The sequence below is a fragment of the Lissotriton helveticus genome, chromosome 1_1, assembly GCF_964261635.1.
Source record: "Lissotriton helveticus chromosome 1_1, aLisHel1.1, whole genome shotgun sequence".
Lineage (NCBI taxonomy): Eukaryota > Metazoa > Chordata > Amphibia > Caudata > Salamandridae > Lissotriton > Lissotriton helveticus.
In genome coordinates, this window is record NC_136057.1 from 1,296,752,163 (window position 1) to 1,296,772,686 (window position 20,524).

General features: G+C 44.6%; 1 protein-coding gene across 1 annotated transcript in view; it reads left to right on the forward strand.

Moving 5' to 3' along the window:
* The window catches only part of LOC144763945 (LIM homeobox transcription factor 1-alpha-like), a 518,887-nt gene that overhangs the window by 396,372 nt on the left and 101,991 nt on the right, over positions 1-20,524 (forward strand). The window lies entirely within an intron of this gene.

Genomic DNA, 20,524 nt, shown 5'->3' on the forward strand with positions numbered 1-20,524 from the left:
GAGACCCTAAGTAAATCAAAAAGAACACGTGTAGGCAGTCTTGCCGACACGATCCCAAAATCAAGAGAGAACAAAAGCGGCCTGAATCCTGGTGCAAGCACCCTTACCGCACCCACAGAAGATCAGCAACCAACACCAGAGCACTGGACAGGAGGAATTCCCGACGCCGAGCTCGGGGAAGGCTTCCTCTTTATGCTTCCTGGATCGTAGTCTCGCGAGATTCGCGAAGGCTCATGGGAGTAGTAGTTCCGACTCGTGTCTTGCTGGGAAATGTAGTTCCACCCCCAAGCGCGATCTCGACAGTAGTTCCCAAGTTTAGGTAGGGCGGAGCTCCTATATAGAGCACCCTACAACACCAGTGATACTCTGAATCTGCTCACCTCAAATGTCAGTTTTTAGCAAAGTTTTTAACTGCATCATAGGTGTACAGATGTATTGAACACGTTATAAACCTTTGTATTGAAGACACAGGGTCTGATTATGAGTTTGACACTGTGGGAGTGGGGCAGCATGCCACCAGCCCGCTCCCACACCGCCAAACCCCACCACCGACCGCCTGCCAGATTAGACTTGTAATCCGGACAGGCGGACCTCCGGCGGCTGGCCCATGGTGCTGCCCTTTAAAGGCTCATAGGAGAGCCTATAGAAATGCAGCGCCATGGAACCGCCACAGCGTGTTCCTGTACGGCATGGACTGTAAAGTCCATGCCGTGCAGGAACTGATGGTGCAGTAAGACAGGTGGCACACCATTTGCCCCCCCAGCATGAACCCCTGTGCCCCGAGGCACCAGGGCCCCCTTAGTTTCCTCACTACCACCCTTATCATGGCGGGATCACTGCCAGGAAAAGGAGGGCAGTGAGGAAACTCATAATATGCTTGGTGGTGCAGCAGATGCACCACCAGCTTATTGTGGCCTCAGACCGCTGCAAGACCATCAGGGATCGCGGATCCCTGGCAGTAGCAGAGGTCCTATGGTGGTCCGACCTTCAACATCATAATACAGCAGTTGGACTGCCGGTGCGGCAGTATCCCCACCACCACCATGGGTTTGGCAGTCCATTGGTCCGCCTAACTCATAATCAGACCCTAACTCTGTGTGCAGGTGACAATTGACGACTTGTGTTCAGCATGTTCCGCAAAAGTTTTTTGGCTCGGCAGAAAAAGTTTCCAACAGGGCAAAGACAATACATAAAACATATTACATGGCCTGTGACCAGGGCCTGCGGCAAACCCAGGACCAGACTGGCCATAGCGGGCACCGGGCATTTCCCCGGTGGGCCACCAGGGTGGGGGACGGTTTTCGGCCCCTGGAGGGCAGTGTTTGTTACCAGGGGTCGGCACTATTGGCCCCCTGTAACAAAATCGGCTGAAACGGGCCCTAGCAAACGGCTCAGCCACACTCCCCTCTCCCACCAAGGAGGACGCCCGAGTGGTTTCCCAGGGGCGGTTTCATTTCCCAGTCCGGCCCTGAGCAAACCCCCTACAGGCAGTCAATACCACACTGCGCATGGCCTTTGGCCATGCACACCTGAGGGTTAGCAAGGCAAATGAGCCCCTGCAGGCAGCCATCCTCACTCTTTTCGCGGCCTTTCATCGCATATGGCATGGGATCAACTGCAGGGCTTGGCTTCCAGCCAGGCCCTGCATCCAATGCCCTGCAGGCAGCCAACCGAAGGCAGCCAACCCCATGCCATGCGCAGCCTTTGCTTGTGGGTGGCGTGGAGTTACCTACATGGCCTCTGTTGCAGCCAGACCCTGCTTCCAACTCCCTGGAGGCAGCCAACCCCACCCTGCATACAACCTGTGGCAGTGTGTAGCTGGGTTGATTACAGGGCTTGGCCTGCCAGGCCCTGTGCCCAAACCCTCTGCAGGCTGTCAACCCCCACACCATGCACAGGGTTCGACATGCGCAGCATAAGGTTGGCCTTTGGGTCCCCAGGACCCCATTACAACAGATGCATTCACAAGCGCGTACAGCCTTAGTTCGCCTCACACCAAACAGACTCCTTTCCTCAGCTTGCACCTTGACTTGGCCTGCACCCCATACAAATTACGGCCTTGCACTCCAAACACAAGAAAGAAGGACACAACAATACCGACACGGGATGCGATCCTCCCTGCATTGAAATTCAAACAGAATACTCGTCCTTCTGAGCTCCTCCGTTACTGGACAATGAAGGTACAGCTGTTTGCTGGGTCCTGAGCTAGCTCACAAAGTTATAGGGAATGACTTGACTCCTCAACGCCAATTCTTGTACCCCCGTAAAGATGACATGTCAATTAAAGGTAAGTAAAAAGATTTATTCCAAGAGGTTATCCCTATAACACGAGCATAGCTACCCTGCACCAGTTTTCATTCAACTGACATCCCTGGAATGCTCCCTTCGCATTTAGCACTAAAGCTAATCCCTCATTCCCTGTTCTATCTGCAGGGTCATTATACATAGCACATTACATACTATCAATGCACAACACCTTCCTTGGTCTGATTGGGTACTACAGGAGATTTGTGAGGGTCTATGGTACCGTAGTAGCTCCACCAACTGAACTAACCTCCAAGAAACAACCCAGAAAAGCAATCTGAACTGAGCAGTGTCAAAAGTTTTTTGACACCCTCAAAGTAGCTCTGTGCTCAGCACCTGACCTGAAGGCACCTGATTTTAGTAAGGAATTAATTGTCCAGACATATACTTCAGAGCATGGATTAGTGGCACCTTATGCGCCTTGACGCCTCCTGGTAAAGTCGCGCAATACAAATTCCTATTCATTCATTCATTCATGGCAGTGTTGTCACAGGTGAATGATTTGGGTCTGGATTAGCCAGTTGCATTCATCAGTAAGCGACTCCACCCCAGAGGTCCCTGAAGAAGCTGAAACCCTACCTATTTGGGACTCACTTCAGAGTTCAACCTGACCACAGGTCTCCCAGATGACTGATGCAGATGAGGGGAGAAAACCCCAGCCTGCTGAGGTGGTCCGTTTCTCTATAGGGTATGGACTTTACAGTGGAACACAGACCTGGGACCGACCATGTCATTGCAGATGAGCTTTACATGTTCACACACCTAGATAATGAGAACTACCAGGATCAGAGTTAGGTGCTTATTACCTTTCATTTGGAGAGAGGCCATTTAAGGAAATGCCTCTATGAAGTCATGAAACCCATATTTAACAGGCAATTGTGAAGTATGGAAACTATGTCATGATTCGCTGTGAAGTATGGATTTCCTCGTCATGATGTTAGCCTCCAAACCACTCTGCACATCATTTCCATAGTGAGGGCTCCTAGGATTATGCATCATGGAGGGCCAAATTAGGACTCAGGACTATCTAAATAATGCAATAAAAATAGGCAAATTATGTGCCATATTGTTCGGCAGTTTTATTTACAGTCACTTGAGCGGGAAACTTTTATTATCTGCAAATTATGTAGCAAATATGTTACATCCATATTATACAGTACATACAGCAGCAACATAATTGCATAAACCCACTAGCCCTCGCCATTGGCCATTGTTTTATCCACAATTTATTTAAAAAAGGTAAGCCAAACCTACACATTCTAATTCCAGAGTTTACTAATTGTTTACTGAACTTTAAAGACTTGATTTTTTTTAGACTCTGACATTTGTCTGAGTTCTTTTTAACTTAACCTTCAAAAAAGAGCAGTTGTGGGGGGGCTTTGTAATATTTCAAGACTCCTAGATCAGCAAAGGATATACATTGTCTGAAAAAGAACAACATTTTTCAAAAACTTCAGGGAAAGTAGAAAAAATTGTTCAATTTTAATACAGGTAAATGAAAGAGTTGCAATTTTATTTTTAACAAGTACCTATTCAACTGTTCTGATCTAAAAACTTACGAAGCTCCAGGAAAAATATTATTTCGCTGTTCAGACATTTCTTTCTCCTTAGCAATGAACACTGGTTGGCTACTTGTTGAAATGTGTAACCCTCTTGTGGCCATTTGTGATTTGCAAATGCTGGCAGTAGCTTTAATGTATTGTAGCTCCATGTGCTAGAATTCTGGTTGCATGTTACACAAACAGGTACACAAAGGGTCATTTTGAGATCTGATTGTCTAGGAGGATTCCCGTTTGTGATAAAATAGATTAGTCTGCAATGAATCCTTGGGAACTCTGTTTTTAATAATGGTCCTTCTATGAAAATTATGGCTATTTACCTTTCATGTCAATAGTCTAAAAATGGCGCACATCGTTTGGAGTCTTTCTTCTTGACCGTTGAGTTCCTGAACCACAAATTGACTTACTATCAATTTGGTTGGTTTATATTTGTTTATGCGATTCTAAATTTGATATTGCAGTGAAAGTATTTTACTTCTTGCAACTGGAAATTAAAATTAAAACGTTTTCGGGAGCTACATTTCACCCACCGGAGTCTTGCTCACTAGATTGCATTGCCCCGTGTGTGATTGGCTGCTGAGAGGGGTATCTGTTTTAAGCCCACTGAGTGAGTAAATTGTATTAGTCACTGATTGAAAATAACACGTTTTTCAGTGGGGGATCTCCATGTAATGCAATGAAGCGTTCAGTTAAACAACGCCCAGAAGGATAATCAGCCTGAATGCTTAAGTAGAGCAGGTTAAACAATGATGGCAGCTGACATCCTACAAACATTGGCACACCATTATGGCTCCTGGCTAACAATCGCAAAGTCTCCAGAGAGGGTTTGGAACACTTTACGCACTGCTGCTCAAACCTTTCTCCGGAGCATGCCCAAGACTCAAAAAACACCTCTACAGACTCTGTGATGTGTACAGTGAAATGGTTTTGGTGAAAAATATGCAGACTTTGGAAGCAGGAGAAGTAGCAATGGATGGAAATGTTTGAGGGAATCTTAACCACTGGCAAGCTGTCTCATATTGTTTTGTATTGTAATTGCATTTTTATAGCGCTTACTGCCCCTGACGTTCCGTCGAAGCGCTTTTTCAGCCAGTGGCACGCTACTCCGGAATCCATAAAGGATTAGTGATGAATTAGTATAGTGAGATATGAAAGTAATTTGAGTGGCGGATACGTTAGCCAGTTATTTGGATTGGGAAGGATAGTGGAGTGATAGAAGAGGAAAAAAGGTTTGCATTTATATAGTGCTTGCTACCCCGATGGGGTGTTTTCATTCCATTCCTTCACTGTTGATCTACATCATTGTAAAATGGGGCCACCTGTAGGCAATCAGTCTTGACCCGCCCAAAAGGAGAAGTGCAGGCTGAACTGATAGGCCGCATCAAATGAACAGAAAAAAGAAAGAAAATCCAGATGTGTTGCCATCTTGATGGGCCAGATCAGGGACCTGCCGCTTGAATTCGTACGTCACAGTGACGTTTAGGGCTCCCCTCTACAAATAACGTGATGGGTGGAAATGCTTGACTTAAGGCCTAATTTAGATCTGGACGGATGGGTTACTCCGTCATATAGGAAATAATGGGATTTATATTTCAGCAGACGGGATATCCGGCATCGTTGTGACGGAGCAACCCATCCGTCCTAAATCAGGCTCCTAATCTTATTTGTGGGATTCAGTCTCCACAATATTTCATTCCATCATTTTGGCTTGTCTGCACTGTTGTAGCCAATCACATGCAAATTCGGTTGTACCACATGAACCTAGGTTTAAAGCTTGGAAGAAAGTGAGAACATTTAACTGATACTCGTGAAGTAAGATACGTTTAATAAGAAAGAATAAGCTGCATGGAAAATGTAAAAGGTGAGAACACATCTCGTAAGAATCTAGGTTTTTTTCATTTTGTTTTCCTCACTTTTCATTTCTCCCATTTTTTGTTTTCCACTTTTTTTCCATGTTGCACCTAAAAGGCTGGCAAGCCCTGAAAAAACTGCATGGCACTACTACTAAACTTAGATATCATTCTGCGCTTTAACTGAAAACATTGAAACTGAAAAGCAGGTGTTGCTCAATCAGAATGGGCACACCATTGATAATTCCTGTGCAGGGAGTTTGAGGGCAAATTCCTTTATAGGGCTGCCCCCATTGTACTGAAAGGACAGATAGCTAATCGCATGAATGTATGTGTCCTATATACTCTCCATTAGAGATTTTGAACATTTATAGAGTGCTTTCTGCATTTCTTCATGTAAAAAAAACTCTTCATTTCTCTCAGTGGAGTTCATCAGCCATCACTAGGTGACACTTTACCTGTCCACAGCCTGTTGTTAACACTGGCGCTCAGGCCTTCTTGCTCATGTCATTTGGAGTCCTTCCTTGTGACAGTACAGCACTACTGTCCACGTGCACTCCTTGCTTATAGTGCTTTAAATTGTCCGGTAGTGTCCGGCACGGTGTGCCAGCACTTTTTTAATTTGAGAGGAAGAGTACCGGCACTTCTCAAGAGAAATGCATTACTTTTAATTAGAGAGTACCTGCACTTCTCAGAAACTTCTATGTTCGAGGCATATGAGCTGCAGATTGTACATTATGCATAGATCGCCATCTGGTGTTGGGCTCAGATGCTTGCACTTTGTTGTTGTCTTGGAAGAGTCTTTTCTAGTCACAAGATAGGTGACTCCTCCCTTGGACGATTGTGCTCTATTTTCCATTTCAGTACAAAAGGGGGTGGTGATGGACGGAGCATCTGAACCAATCAAACACTCACACCCAGTCAAAAGATATGGGTTTGATCCATCACCGTTCTTTAGCCCACTCTGCCACCCCAGTTCAGACATGGCTATATGCAAATCAGTCTGACCTTGTGCCTCATGGGAACAGTACAGCGGCCAAAGCGGTACAAAAGGGGGTGGTGATTGTGAGTGTTTGGTTCAGATGCTCCGTCCATCACCACCCCCTTTTGTACCGCTTTGGCCGCCATAAGTGTGGCAGGGTATGCTCAGACATGAGTCCCTTGCTCACTTTGCCACTGGATTCAAGCAAGCCGGGCTGAAGACGGCTGTAATGCCAGAAACCGGTCCTCGGAAGCTTGTTTCCGGTCCAGGGAAGGCATGGCTTGGCAGTTCGGGCTGGACTGTTCCCATGAGGCACAGGGTCAGACTGATTTGCATATAGCCATGTCTGAACTGGGGTGGCAGAGTGGGCTAAAGAACGGTGATGGATCAAACCCAGATCTTTTGACTGGGTGTGAGTGTTTGATTGGTTCAGATGCTCCGTCCATCACCACCCCTTTTGTACCGCTTTGGCCGCCATAAGTGTGGCAGGGTATGCTCAGACGTGAGTCCCTTGCTCACTTTGCCACTGGATTCAAGCAAGCCGGGCTGAAGACGGCTGTAATGCCAGAAACCGGTCCTCGGAAGCTTGTTTCCGGTCCAGGGAAGGCATGGCTTGGCAGTTCGGGCTGGACTGTTCCCATGAGGCACAGGGTCAGACTGATTTGCATATAGCCATGTCTGAACTGGGGTGGCAGAGTGGGCTAAAGAACGGTGATGGATCAAACCCAGATCTTTTGACTGGGTGTGAGTGTTTGATTGTTTCAGATGCTCCGTCCATCACCACCCCTTTTTGTACCTATTTTCCATTTCAAGCACTGCGTTTCTACCAAAACTCTAAGCAGTGGTGCATAGTTCCCAAACACTCACCAGTAGAGGCAGCGTCATGCCTACTTAACACCGTAAAGATTTGGGTTTTGGGTTTTCAAGAGATTCGTGGGATTGGTAACACAGCAGCTGCAGTATTAGGTAGTCCTGGCTTTGGTCATGGTCAGGGCACTCCTTGGATTATCTTGTGCATTTGGGAGTCTCAAGCATTATCCTCGCCACTCTTCTTTAACCACTCAGGCCATGTAAGTAAGGACTGTCTCAGTTGCTCTTCCGGCTTGGAAAGAGCATGCAGAGTACAGCCGTCCTTCCTAAAGCCCTTCAGAGCACTTTTCCACCCATCCTAGCAAGCACGATGCGCATGGACATTCTGTGAGAAACTTGGGCAAGTGGAAATACTTTGAGGACCTGTGGGTTTGCAAACAGGAGAAATACTCGGGCAGTGTTGGTCCAGCGGTATGCAATACTAAGCAGGCACTAAGGTAGCCACCTAAAAGGGTCCCCAGAATGCTCCCAGAAACATTAAAATGGCAAGGGGCGGGTTTAGGCATGTGCAAGCTGTGCACCTGCACAGGGTCACCAAACCCTAGGGGCCGCCACGCCAATATATATCCTTAATTTAATAATCCTCTGAGGATGGATACTTATTTGTGTGGCGGCCCCTGGCAGGGATTTGGCGGCCTCCGGCTCTGTTCCACTTCCAAACACCCTTACCCCCCCCCCCTCTTCACTGGCCTCCGCGCCTGCGTTCCTCCTGGTTCCTGATTTGCTTATTTTTTTCCCTAACCACTGCTGGCCCGCTGGTACAGGCGTATATAAGCCATGGCCACGGCCATCCTTTCATTCCCTGTTACGCTTGTGCGAAAGCAACTATAAACTTTTCCTCTCCCGGCGGCGAGTCGTCTTACAAGTTTATCTATAGTTTTTATAAAGTACTGGTGTTAGCGCAATAGTCATAGTTAATATCTGGTGGGATAGGGGGCACATGACATTCGCATACCCATTGCAAGCAAAATGAAGAGAATTTGAGTACACGAATCTGGTTATTCGAAACGAAAGAGAAAGGCGGCTCAGCAGGCTTTCGTAGAGTCACAGGAAGGAGCAATCCTCAGAACAGCCGCAGGTACTGGTCATCTAACGCCTTTTCTGGATGTTTTATTAAAACACCTTCCTGAGCTCTGGGGGCTCCGCCCCACCCAGACCCCTCTTCCGGGGCCCCCTACCTCTGCTCCCTGCCCAGGGCCGCCATGATTCTAGAGCCGCCCCTGAAATGGCCTAGTTGCCAAGGAGAGAGTCAGGAATATACCATTTCACCTCGGATAGGGTGCAACAAATCCTTGTTCCTGAATATGTTTGGGGAACACAAGCGGACCATAAAGGGCAAAATGGTAAAAATAGTAAAAATAAGTGGGTTTTCATTTTGATTCTGAAGTCAGCTGCTTTGCCTCACTAGGCGTGTTAAAGTTCACTGAATTGCGCAACACTTCCTACATTTGAATTTATAGCATTTTCTGGGAACGTAGAGTTGATTTTGGCTGACAGAATGAAAGGATAAATCAGTGATCTGATGTTGTATTTAAGGTACTATACGGTGAATATGTTTGTGGGTGTGGCGCAGCGTCTTGAAATCTATTGGGTCATTCGTGTGAGCCAGTTGAGTTCCCTTGTGGTGGGCATGATCAAATCTTAGTGCCCACCACCATCCTGGTTGAGATGCTATAAACAGCTTTCCTTGGATTGCATTGTATTGCTATCACATTTGCACACAGAGGCAGGAGACTTGGGGCCAGATGTTTGACCCTTTCATTTAGCGCCTTTGCAATTTGCGACTCATTGCGAGTCGCAAATTGTGAGGCACTAAATGAAATGTACACCAGTGTTATTACCTGTGTTACCATTCTCAATGGTATCGCGGGGCTCATTAACATTAATGAGCCTCTCGCAATTTGCGAGCCCATTGGGAATGCTAGCCTTCCCAGGGATGGTGGCCTGCTGGGCTCAGCAGATCATGTCTGGGACTGCTTTTTAATAAAACAACTTTTTTTATTTTTAATTGCAGCCCGTTTTACTTAAAGGAAAACTGGGTGCATTAAAAAAAAAAGTTTTTGTTTCATTTTTTAAGGGCAGGCAGTGGTTCCTGGGACTACTGCCTGCACTTAAAAATTATTTTTAGAGACAGACACAAAGTGGAAGGGGTCCCCTGGGGACCCCTTTCAAATTGCGACTGCTTAACCACCCTCATGAAGAGGGTGGTAATTTGCGAGTGTTTTGCGACTGCAATTGAGGTCACAAACATTCACACATAGCATTGCGGACGCAATTAAGAAGGGAAGGCCCCTTCATGATTGCAACTGGCAATTCCCAAATAGTGAGTCGCAAATAAATTGTGACTCGCTAATTAGGAATTGTACATGGCCAAAATTGATTTTGCAAGCGCAAACGGGTTCGCAAACCTGTTTGCGCATGCAAAATCACGACGTACAGCTGACCCTTGGTGTTTAGGCAGATCAAGGCTAAGCTACCATAGTCAGGTCAGGTGCCTTCATGGAGCATCCGACTCCACGCATTTGTCTTATGGGGCAGAGTATAAACATAGACATCAGAGGGGGTGAAGCAGTACCTGCAGGCCTCCATTGAATGTTCTGAATTAGTCAAGAGTGAGTCGAAGGCCTCTTACATTGGAGCTTGTGATAGCACAGTCTCAAGATGGGTGGAGGAGTGATTGTGGTAAGTTCTTTTATGGCACTATTCAGTCTTAGGCATCTTCATGTGGACATGCTTCGCTAGCACTTAGGCAGCCTTATCGGGCTTGACATTCGATTTGTGTGTTGAAGCTTACCTAGAGCTGAGATCATGGTTTAAAGACAGTGATCTCCCCATAGTTCGATAACATATTTCCATTTTATTGGCACAATTTCAAAGATGAAGTGCCCAGAGCAATGCAGTTCACTTGTGGCACCAGAGCTGCCATGCTCTTGTTTAAAGAAATCCTTAAAAATCAACTTTAAAAGGTGGCATCATATAAAAGTCCAAACGTGTCACACATTCTATTATCCATGCCAAGTGCCCTACTTTGCGTCTATTGCAACTAATGTAGTGATGGGTATTACAACTTTCTCCTATTCTGTATCTTAACTCTAATGGAATGAGTGAGACCACACTGAAAATGCTGTGCTTTATTCACAAAGGCAAATGTATACATTTAGATTTACTCACATGTTAATTTACTCTTGCACATAAGCGTAAATCTACACTTTTGTTCCAGTCACCAGTTCAAAGTGTAGATTTACACCTATGTGTTCACTTACATGTCTCCACCCCCCAAATCAAGGGGTGGGGACAACTAAGAGTAAATGTACAAGTTTAAAGGTACTACTAGTAATTATTTACACATGGGGGAGATCACCACTGGGGTAGAGAGCTCCCTAAAGTAAGGTATACAAAAGCTTGCTATTGTTTAATTTAATTTAATTAATATATGAATATATTTTATGGTAAAATAAAATTAGAATTAAACCTATAGTAATTTTTTGTAATCTAGTGGAGACCAGTTGGTCTGCATTCCCATTGATCATTCGAGCTTTGTTAATACAAACATCCCCGATAGTCAATCCAAGGACCTTGATCCATGTCCCACGTTGCCCAACTCGTCACTGGTTTGCATTGAACCCGGTGAGAACTTACCCCCGAGGAATGTGTGTGACGTTGCTACTAAGTCTGATGATGTAAAGAGGGTGGTGCGTTCTCCACCCAGAAAAAGAAGGAGAAAGGGTGGGGTAAAAAGGAAAGGCCAAAATCGCCAGATATTATTATCACCCCCACCCATTGTTATCCCTGACCAACTGATCCCACCTCATGTAGAGTTACCGACGCCAGAATTACAAAACTTGGCTACTCCTGCTTTAGCTATTGAAGGGTTTAATGAGGTGACTTGTACCATTATAGAGAAGCTCATTAAATCATATATGTTACCTTTGCTGGAGCGTGTTAGGATTATGAGTGACAAATTGGATCGCCTACTGGTGTCCTCGGAGTTAACACAACCCTCTACCTCAGTAAAGGGCAAGGGCCCATCCACCAATCCACAAAGTACCATAAACACGGCAGGTAATATAAACACCACTACCAGTCAACATCCTAATAGTACAACCAATGTAGCCAATATCTCAAACAAAGTATCGGCACTGGCTGTTAAACCCCCAAGACCAGCTAGTACGGCCAATGCGAATCCCAGGGTGGTTGTTAACAAACCTCCCCTACAGGGAGCAGTGCAACAACCAAAGAAAGGGGAGGGCAAATCTGCTACCTCTAACAGTAAACCCCACAAACCCCCATCACGGAGGCATAATGTGGACTTACCACCGGATTCCATGAATTACGTTATAGTAATGACGGGTGTGCCACCAGTCTCGGAAGGGGATTGGGAAAACAATGAAAGCCTAAAAAATAAAGTCATCTTCTGGCTAAAAACAAACAGACCCCTTCCTGCACATCTCAATGGGGACATTGTTTCGGTCAGAAGATGTCAATGGGTGGGGGTTCGCCCAAAGGATATAGAGGGAGACATAGTGATTATCAACTTTAGGGACAATAGAGTAGTATCCCATATCTCAGATTGGTTTGTAGGAAAACACGAGGGAGGGGTTTCCACTAGGAATCTTAGCTATTTTTATCCTGAGACCCTGATTAATCTAACTGAACAACCCCATGTTAAAAACACCAAAAGTCTCCTCAAATGGTCTAACTCTACATCTAGCTTTCATGGTCCCCAAATTAACCCTGAGGAACGGTATCGTTCCTACACCCAATCTAGCTACAACTGTCCTCCTCAAACACCAGGTTGGGCTAAAATTAATTCCCAACCTTCTGGCTCCCCAGCCTTATTGAGCTATCCTGTTCCTAATAAATCTCTGTACCCCATAGTTCCTATCAACCCTGTTTTTCCACAGTTTCAACAGCCTCCAAACTTCTACCCAGCATATCATTATCCACCTAGCCTAAACCCTAAAGACCACTGGAGCATCCCGTTGAGAAACCTTTATGACCCCTTATCAGGGTTATCGACTAATGATTGACCAGCACTGTTGACAAGGGATGATGCATCTAATTCTGATTATATGGGTGGGGGGGTTGATTTGATTAATTCACTAATCATTACTGGAAGTTTTGATAAACAACCTTGTAATTGTACGGAGGGGGGCACGGTTTACCCAATGGAGACAGACACACTGGACAGAGCATCATCCTCTATGCCTACAATGAACGTCACCACAGTGGGTGCAAACCCAAAGCCAAGTTTTCAGGCAGGTACGATAATGCCTGGTACGATCTTAGCTGCCCCTGTGCCCGAAGCACCCCCTCCCCAGTTTAACGATTCCCACCCTATTGAGATTACTAACCAGTGTGATCGAGTGTGCAACAAGGGTACCGTCATGGGATGTTGGAACATCGCAGGTATCGAATCTCGTACATGTATTCCTGATTGGGTTGAGTTCATCTCTCAAGGAGATATTTGGTGTTTTCAGGAGACTTGGGCAACCCTTCCAGTGTATCTCCAAGGTTTCCTGAATTTTAATAAACCTGCGACCAAAGGTTTAAGAGGTCGGGCCATGGGTGGCATCACAACTTGGGTTCGCCAAGCTGCAGGTGTAACTGTCAAAGAAATTTTTATTGATTGTCCTGATTTATTGATAGTTAGTATTCGAACATGCAGTGGGCTGGATATAATGTTGATTAATGTATATGCTAGGGGAATCACGGGTGGCAGAGTTTCTCACACCCTTACTTGTTTAGATGATTTTTTAAGTTCCACCATAATTACTGGTCATGTAGTGGTGATGGGTGACCTTAATACCTGCTTTGAACCATTAAGTAAAGATGATGGGTTATTAACCGAAGCAGAGGATCTGACTTGGGGGATCCCACAACTCGACCTACCACCGATTAACAAATGGTCCCAAGCAGCTACATATATCAAAGGTCTCTGTTTGAACTGGGGCCTTCGTGCACTTAATGGACGTGTTAGCTCGGACAGGATGGGTAGACATACATTCTCCAATGGTAGACACAGTAGTCGCATTGACTACATTTTAGTTGATATTAAAATGTGGCCTGTGGTTTTGGATATGGCGGTTAAACCACGCCAAGAAAGTGACCATGAACCCCTGGTGGCAGAATTGAAGGATTTTAGTTTTGTAGGGACGGTTATACGACAGCCCAATCCTGTACAGGAGGCGGTAGTACTTACGAACGATATGAGGAGGGTGCGCTGGCCAAAGGTTTCGGTAGACGTGGAAGCACGCAAAAAGATCAGAGCTTTGGTCTCAAAATCTCTGGTAGAAATTGAAAAGTGTGATAACCAGGAATTGCTGAACTTAAATATCACAGACATTCATGCTAGCCTGTTTCTGTCCCTAAAATCTCTGTTTGTTAAGTGTGTTGCAAACAAAGGGAGAGGGAAGGGCAAGAAACCATTACATTGGTTTAATGATGCCTGCAGAGAGTCCCATGCAGATCTGTTTAAGGCTTTAAAATCAAAGAACCCTGCCCTAATTAAAGCAAGTAGGAAGGCTTTTAATGAAGCCAAACGTCATGCCAAAGCTGCTTGGGATGACGAGCGCTGGACATCTCTTGCCGAGGCCTGTGGCTCCAGGAACTTACAGCAGTTCTGGCACCTCCTTAGGTGGGGGAGCTCACAGGATGATCGCCCAAGCCCCGCTTCTGTTGAACCACAAAAATGGGTGACCCACTTTGTGGAACAATTTAGATGTCGCAATACAGCGCATATTTCTATCAGCTGGCCATTATCTCATGACACACTTGTGTTTTCGGCTAATGAAGTCGAAGCAGTCCTGAAAGCCATCCCTAGGGGAAAAGCGCCTGGTCCAGACTGTATCCCAGCGGATATTTTCCAGCAGGATCATGATCTCTGGGTACCATACCTGGTGCGTTTGGTAAACGCATTGGCAACGGACGCCAGAGTACCCGATTCCTGGGCCGGCGCTGAAATATTGCCTATCTTTAAGAAGGGCGATCGGTCGGTTCCATCCAACTACCGGCCGATCAGTCTAATAGACGCGGTACAGAAGATCATAACCCGTCTTGTGCTCACTAGGATACAGGCATGGATAGAGGAGTATGATATCCTCACCCCTCTTCAAGCCGGGTTTAGACCCCACGTGAGCACCTTGGATCAGGCATTCCGATTCATGCTTCTGCATTGGAAGACGGTCACCCTGGGTAAAGGCAACCTATACGCGGCCTTCGTGGACCTAAGGTCAGCGTTTGACCTGGTCCCGAGGGCAGGCTTATGGAAATCTCTATTGGATATGGGTATGCCCCCCATCTTGGTACGACTCATCGTGAACCTTCATGCCCAGACCTTTGCTTATGTGCGATGGGGAAAACCGGGTGAGGTGACGGAGAACTTTCCAGTGGCCAAAGGTGTCAGGCAAGGCTGTGTCTTGGCACCCACCTTGTTTTCCCTATATATCAACGGGGTTACTAAATACTATGATAACTTTTCCACGGATGCCCCAAGCTTGGCTGGAGCGAAAATCCCCCTGCTCATGTTCGCTGATGATACTCTCCTGATTTCACGAACAAGGCAGGGTTTGCAGAAAGCTCTGTTAAGATTCGAGGATTTCTGCAGCGAACATGAGCTGGATGTGAACGTCTCCAAAACCAAATTTATGGTTTTAAGAGGGCACAGACAAATAAATGCCAGGGTCTCCATGGGGGATATCCCCCTGGAGCAGACAAAACAGTTCACTTACCTGGGAGTCACCTTTAGTGAGACTTTGAGCTGGACACACCAGATTGAGCTCATGACCTTGAAGCACCAGCAGCTGGGTGGGGCTTTGATTAAGGAACACAAAGGGTCATTTACAAGGCCAATGTCCCCTCTCCTTAAGATCTACGGTGGCAAGATTCTATCAGCAGTTTTATATGGAGCGGAACTGTGGGGTGGTAGTAACTTGGACCCACTAAGACATGCTCAAAATAAATTCATAAGAATGACAACGGGTCTGCCCCAGTCAACTCCATTAATTCCCCTTTTTTACGATCTGGGGTGCCAACCGGTAGAGGACCTAGCAAGACTTCGCCCCCTAACATTCTGGCGTCGTCTCTGGACAACGCCGGAACTCCATCACTATGCTAAAGCTTGCCTGGAGGTAAGAAACAGCCCCGGTGCCACAAATATTAGCTGGTTCAGAGACCTTAAGGCTACCCTAACAGCTTTGGGGCATGGTGACCTGTGGTCTACACCGGAAACAGCTAAATTCCCCCCAAAAAAGGTTCTCAAACATAGTTACTGGGAATGGGTGCTACATAACAGGTACTCTAAAACGAGTTCAAGTAGCCTCACAGGTCTGTTCATGGTATTTAAGGATAAGCCCAAGTTGGAAGGGTACTGGGATCTAATAACAAAACCCGCGGATCGCAAATTATTCTTCCAATTTAGATGCGGCTCGCTGCCTCTTGGGGATTTTACCAAAAAGTGGGGTACAGAAAGGTCGGGGTTCTGTCCCAAGTGTCATGGTACTGGGGAAAACCTGAGTCATTTTTTATATGTCTGCCCACTTTATTCCGCCCCTAGAGCCAAATGGCTTAGGCCGGTATGCAGAAATTTGGGCACAAGATCGGCTGGGGAAGCAAATAGATTGTTAATGACCAATTTGGATCCTCTGATAGTCGTGGGTGTGGCCACATTTTTGAGGTGGGCTTGGCTGATTAGAAGTAGGCTCATTAAAAGTAATCTAACGGGGTCTTAAGGCTGTGTCTCCTGAAATGGAGTCCTGTATTTTGTTGCATTTATGCGTCTCTGTAATTATTGTATATATATGTAAGAAGCTGATTAGTACGTTAATGCTTTAATACTTGTTTTAACTGTTTTATATGTCTAAATGTATTTTATGTCTTTTATGATGAACTAATCGAATAAAGACTTCTTGAACTGAACTGAACTGAGTAATTTTTTGTAATCTAGTATTAACAAAACAAAATGTTACAACACATTAACGCATTAAAATAAAACTATAATAAATATTTAAATAATTAAAATATTTTATTTTACCATTTGTATTTTAAATAGAATCTGAACATCCCATCCACATTAGCAAGTTGAAATTCAATGAATATTTAATTTACTGAATGCAATTAATTTACATCAATTTACTTTTTTTAATAAAAGTTAAACTTTATAAGTAATTTATTTTTTAAATGATAAAATATAAAAAAAATTATATTTAGAAGTAAAGTCAAAATAATGTTATCTTTTTAACATTATTTCATGTGGAGCTTTATTTTAAGTCTCTGTTTCCATTATTTTCTACGGGGCTGTGTTGCCTTATTTGTGGGTGGTCCAGTGCTTAATTTGAACCTGTGGTTGCCGGTGCTTAGCACCGTCACTTATAACAGTCTGCCACATGGTGGAGCTGTTTATCTAATTTAGCGATGAGCACAACAACAGTTCAATATACAATAAAAATGGATAAAACCTGCCTCCCAACCCATTCTTATGGCTTTGGGGGCTTGGAATATTCTGAATTGTCACATTTGTAGGAGTGTGATGGTTAGTAGTTGTATTGGTAGCGTCATTGGCTCCGCCGGCTAGGACAATGGATGATGCAAGCTGCTTTGGCCTCCCGATGAGAGTCCTGGCCCTTATTTTTTACAAATTGAGCACTGGAGTGGCCGTTTGTGGTGCTAGACTTAATTCAATGCTGGAGTAGATTTATGACTAAGGCTCCCTGGGCCTCATTTATGAAAAGTGACGCATCGCTGCGAGAAAACAGCAATGCGTCACTTTTCATTGCGCCCTCCTTGCGACCCCAATGATGCGTCATATTTACAATATGACGCATCATTGCGCAAGGACTTACAGATACGTCAGTATTTCTGACGTATCTGTAAGCGTAAAAGTGACGCATTGCTGGAGTGTGTCACAAAAGTGACGCAACTCCAGCCCCATGTGAGAGGGCTTGCGTCAGTCTTACGCCTGCTGTGAGGCAGGCGCAAGATTTTGACGCAACAGCGTCCCAAAAGTGACGCAGTGAAATCTCATAGATTTCACTGCGTCACTATTACGAGGCTTTTTGCGGGGGAACGCCCCCTCTGCATACATTATACCTGGTGCAGGTATAATGTAGCGCAGGGGTTTACAAAGTGACGCATCTGCTTAGATGCGTCACTTTGTAAATAGTGCGCAACAGGAGGCATGTTTTACGCTGCCGATGCGTTACAAAAAGTGACGCACCGGCGGCGTAAAAGTGACGCAAGGCCTCATAAATGAGGCCCCCTGTTTTTCGTTGAATGGGTTTTTACAGATAAATACAGCCAGAAAACAATGTGTTTTCTGGCTGTATTTTTTTTAATGGATAAATGCAGAAAATTGTGCTTCTTTTAGGTGACTCTCCGTTCTGTCTTTCATGAATTGTAGCTGAACAGCTGTGCAGATGGACAGCATGGGAAATTAAAAAACAGGATGAAGTTTCTTTAAATAATAGCATACGTCAACATACATTTGTGGTATAATGCTAATAGTAGTTGCATTGTAATATTTAGCGGCTTAAATAGCTACATCACGACAGACATCAAAGTATGACTGTGTGTCAATCAGTTAAATAAATGTGGTGGAAATGTACAGTTTTACAACTTCATTTATACCGAAAAACACAAAATAAATATGGATAAAACCCAAAAATAAATACAGACGGAAATTTAACAAAAATGAATACCATAAAACCGGGAGTCCTATTTATGACTGTTTTATGACCATTTGGGCTGTAGTAACTTTAGAAGAGTTGCACTGCTTACTATTTTAATTGTGGGTGTTTGTATCAGCATGTCTCTCTCTAAACCTCTCCTTACTCTTTCCTAAGCCTTTATATTTTGCAGTAGGATTTCCCCATTTTCCAACCATTCCCAATGGTCGCTCCTCCACTTACTACAAAAATGTATACTTGTGCATGCAGAGATTTCCACCACTGTGCAGTTTGTGAATAGTCCTCTCCACCTTTTGGCTAAAAGGGCAGTCAACTGAGTGAGCCCAATGTGCCACATTGTGGAGCGCTTATTGGTGAATGGTTGTAAATAGGGGTTTGAGTTTTCAGCTTCTATATGTTAAATAATATGGTAGGCTGGTGGGATGTTTTCAGTGATGTTCAATGTTTTCAAAAATTGTAAAAATCAGTGGTTATCAGTGTTTATGCTTTTTACTACATACATAATCTCAGGCATCATGTTTCCCAGTGCTTATAAAGATATTTGCTTTTTTTCTTTCCTTTCGTCATTAATGTCTATTGCCAACAATTCTTCCTTATTTCTTGCACCTAACTTCATTATTTGTATCTTTCATTGAATTTGCTTAAGTAACTATTTCTTATTTGTCTCAGCTCACTGTCTGTTTAATTTCCCAGTACTCAAACCCCCTCTTTTCAGTAGTCCAGTCCGACCTGATGTAAAGGACATGCATGAATTGAGATATGTTTGTACCCCACTAAAGTTTGATTGTAGCGGATAAAAGGTTAATGGCGGGGATTTAACACCCTTACTGCTGCTCTATTCTTCAGACAAATAGTAAAGATTTAAAGCAGTAAGAATATTCTATGTCGGACATGAGATATATATTTGGGGAGGTGCTCCATGCTCAGTTACAGCAAACCACTGTTGCTCAGTACTGTTTTTTTGCCTTGAAATACCAAGAGAGAACTGGGCTAATAAATATTTTTTTAGTCTGGACTGGGCTTATTGCTGCTGTACCTGTCGCACAGGAGAAACTTGCGAAGAAATATTTATATGTATTCTTTTAGCTATAGGGGCTTGATAAAAACAATTTGTGTTTCAATATGAAGAAGCAGCTATCGGCCAGATTCATCAAGGCAAAATCGGCTGGCAAAGGGCCAGATTCTGAGAATCTGGCCCTTTGCGAGCGCTATTTTTGCATTTGGGATTTTTGCATTTGGGATTCATCATCCCAAATGCAAAAATCGCAAAACTAGAAATCGCTAAATTGCGAATAATTGCATTTAAGGAATCCCAATTTGAGATTCCTTAAATGCAATTCATGTACCATTTTAAAATTGCGGATTCGCAATCTGGGGGCGCTATTTACCGCGAAGTATAACTACGTGGTAAATAGCGAAAACTTTGAAAAATGCACTTTAGTTGTATGTTACACACACACATGTCCTTTGGACATGTGTGTGCGCAACACCAGTGTACATGACCATTTCAGGGGTGCTACAGGGTGTCCTTTGCACACCCTGGCACCCTTGAAATCGCTTCCTTATTCGCTAATTGCTAACCGCAAATAAGGAATGACTCCCCATTCATTCCTATTAGGCCCATAGAAATGAATGGGAAAGCCATTTCTTATTTGTGATTAGCAATTAGCGAATCGCAAATAAGGAAGCTGTAGAAATCGCAAAAAATATTGCGATTTCTACATGAATCCCGTTTTGCAAGTCTTTAATAGCGATTCCTTAAAAATCGCTATTAAGGACTCGCAAAACGGGACTTTGATGAATCTGGGGGTATGGTTATAAAGAAGCTCCAGCACCTGTAGGATTCCTTGGGTCATTTGCATGAGTAGTTCACAACTGAAATGTTTATTTTACATTATAGGGCCTTATCTCTGGGATGATGTATTTATTTAATGACCTCTAAGCATTCATTTTTACCAAGCATGTGGGCACAGGGTGTCAATCAGAAGCAAGCAGGGTCCAGGCCTGGTCCAGTTGCCACTTCTCAGCTGTGTACTTCCATGACACGGCCTCATGCAGCTGGTTGTTTCCCTATAGCCCATACAGAAGGAATGTCAGTTGACAAGTAAAGTCCACTTCATTGCCCTGAGTATAGGAGGGAGCAGGTCCAGTCCTTCAGGGCTCCTCTCAGGTCACAAACAACAGGTCCAGTCCTCTTCTGATCCTCCACATGTCCAGAAAGTGTGCTGAAGTGGGCGATTTTGCATGCTACATTTATGGCTGGTACTAGCTGGGGTT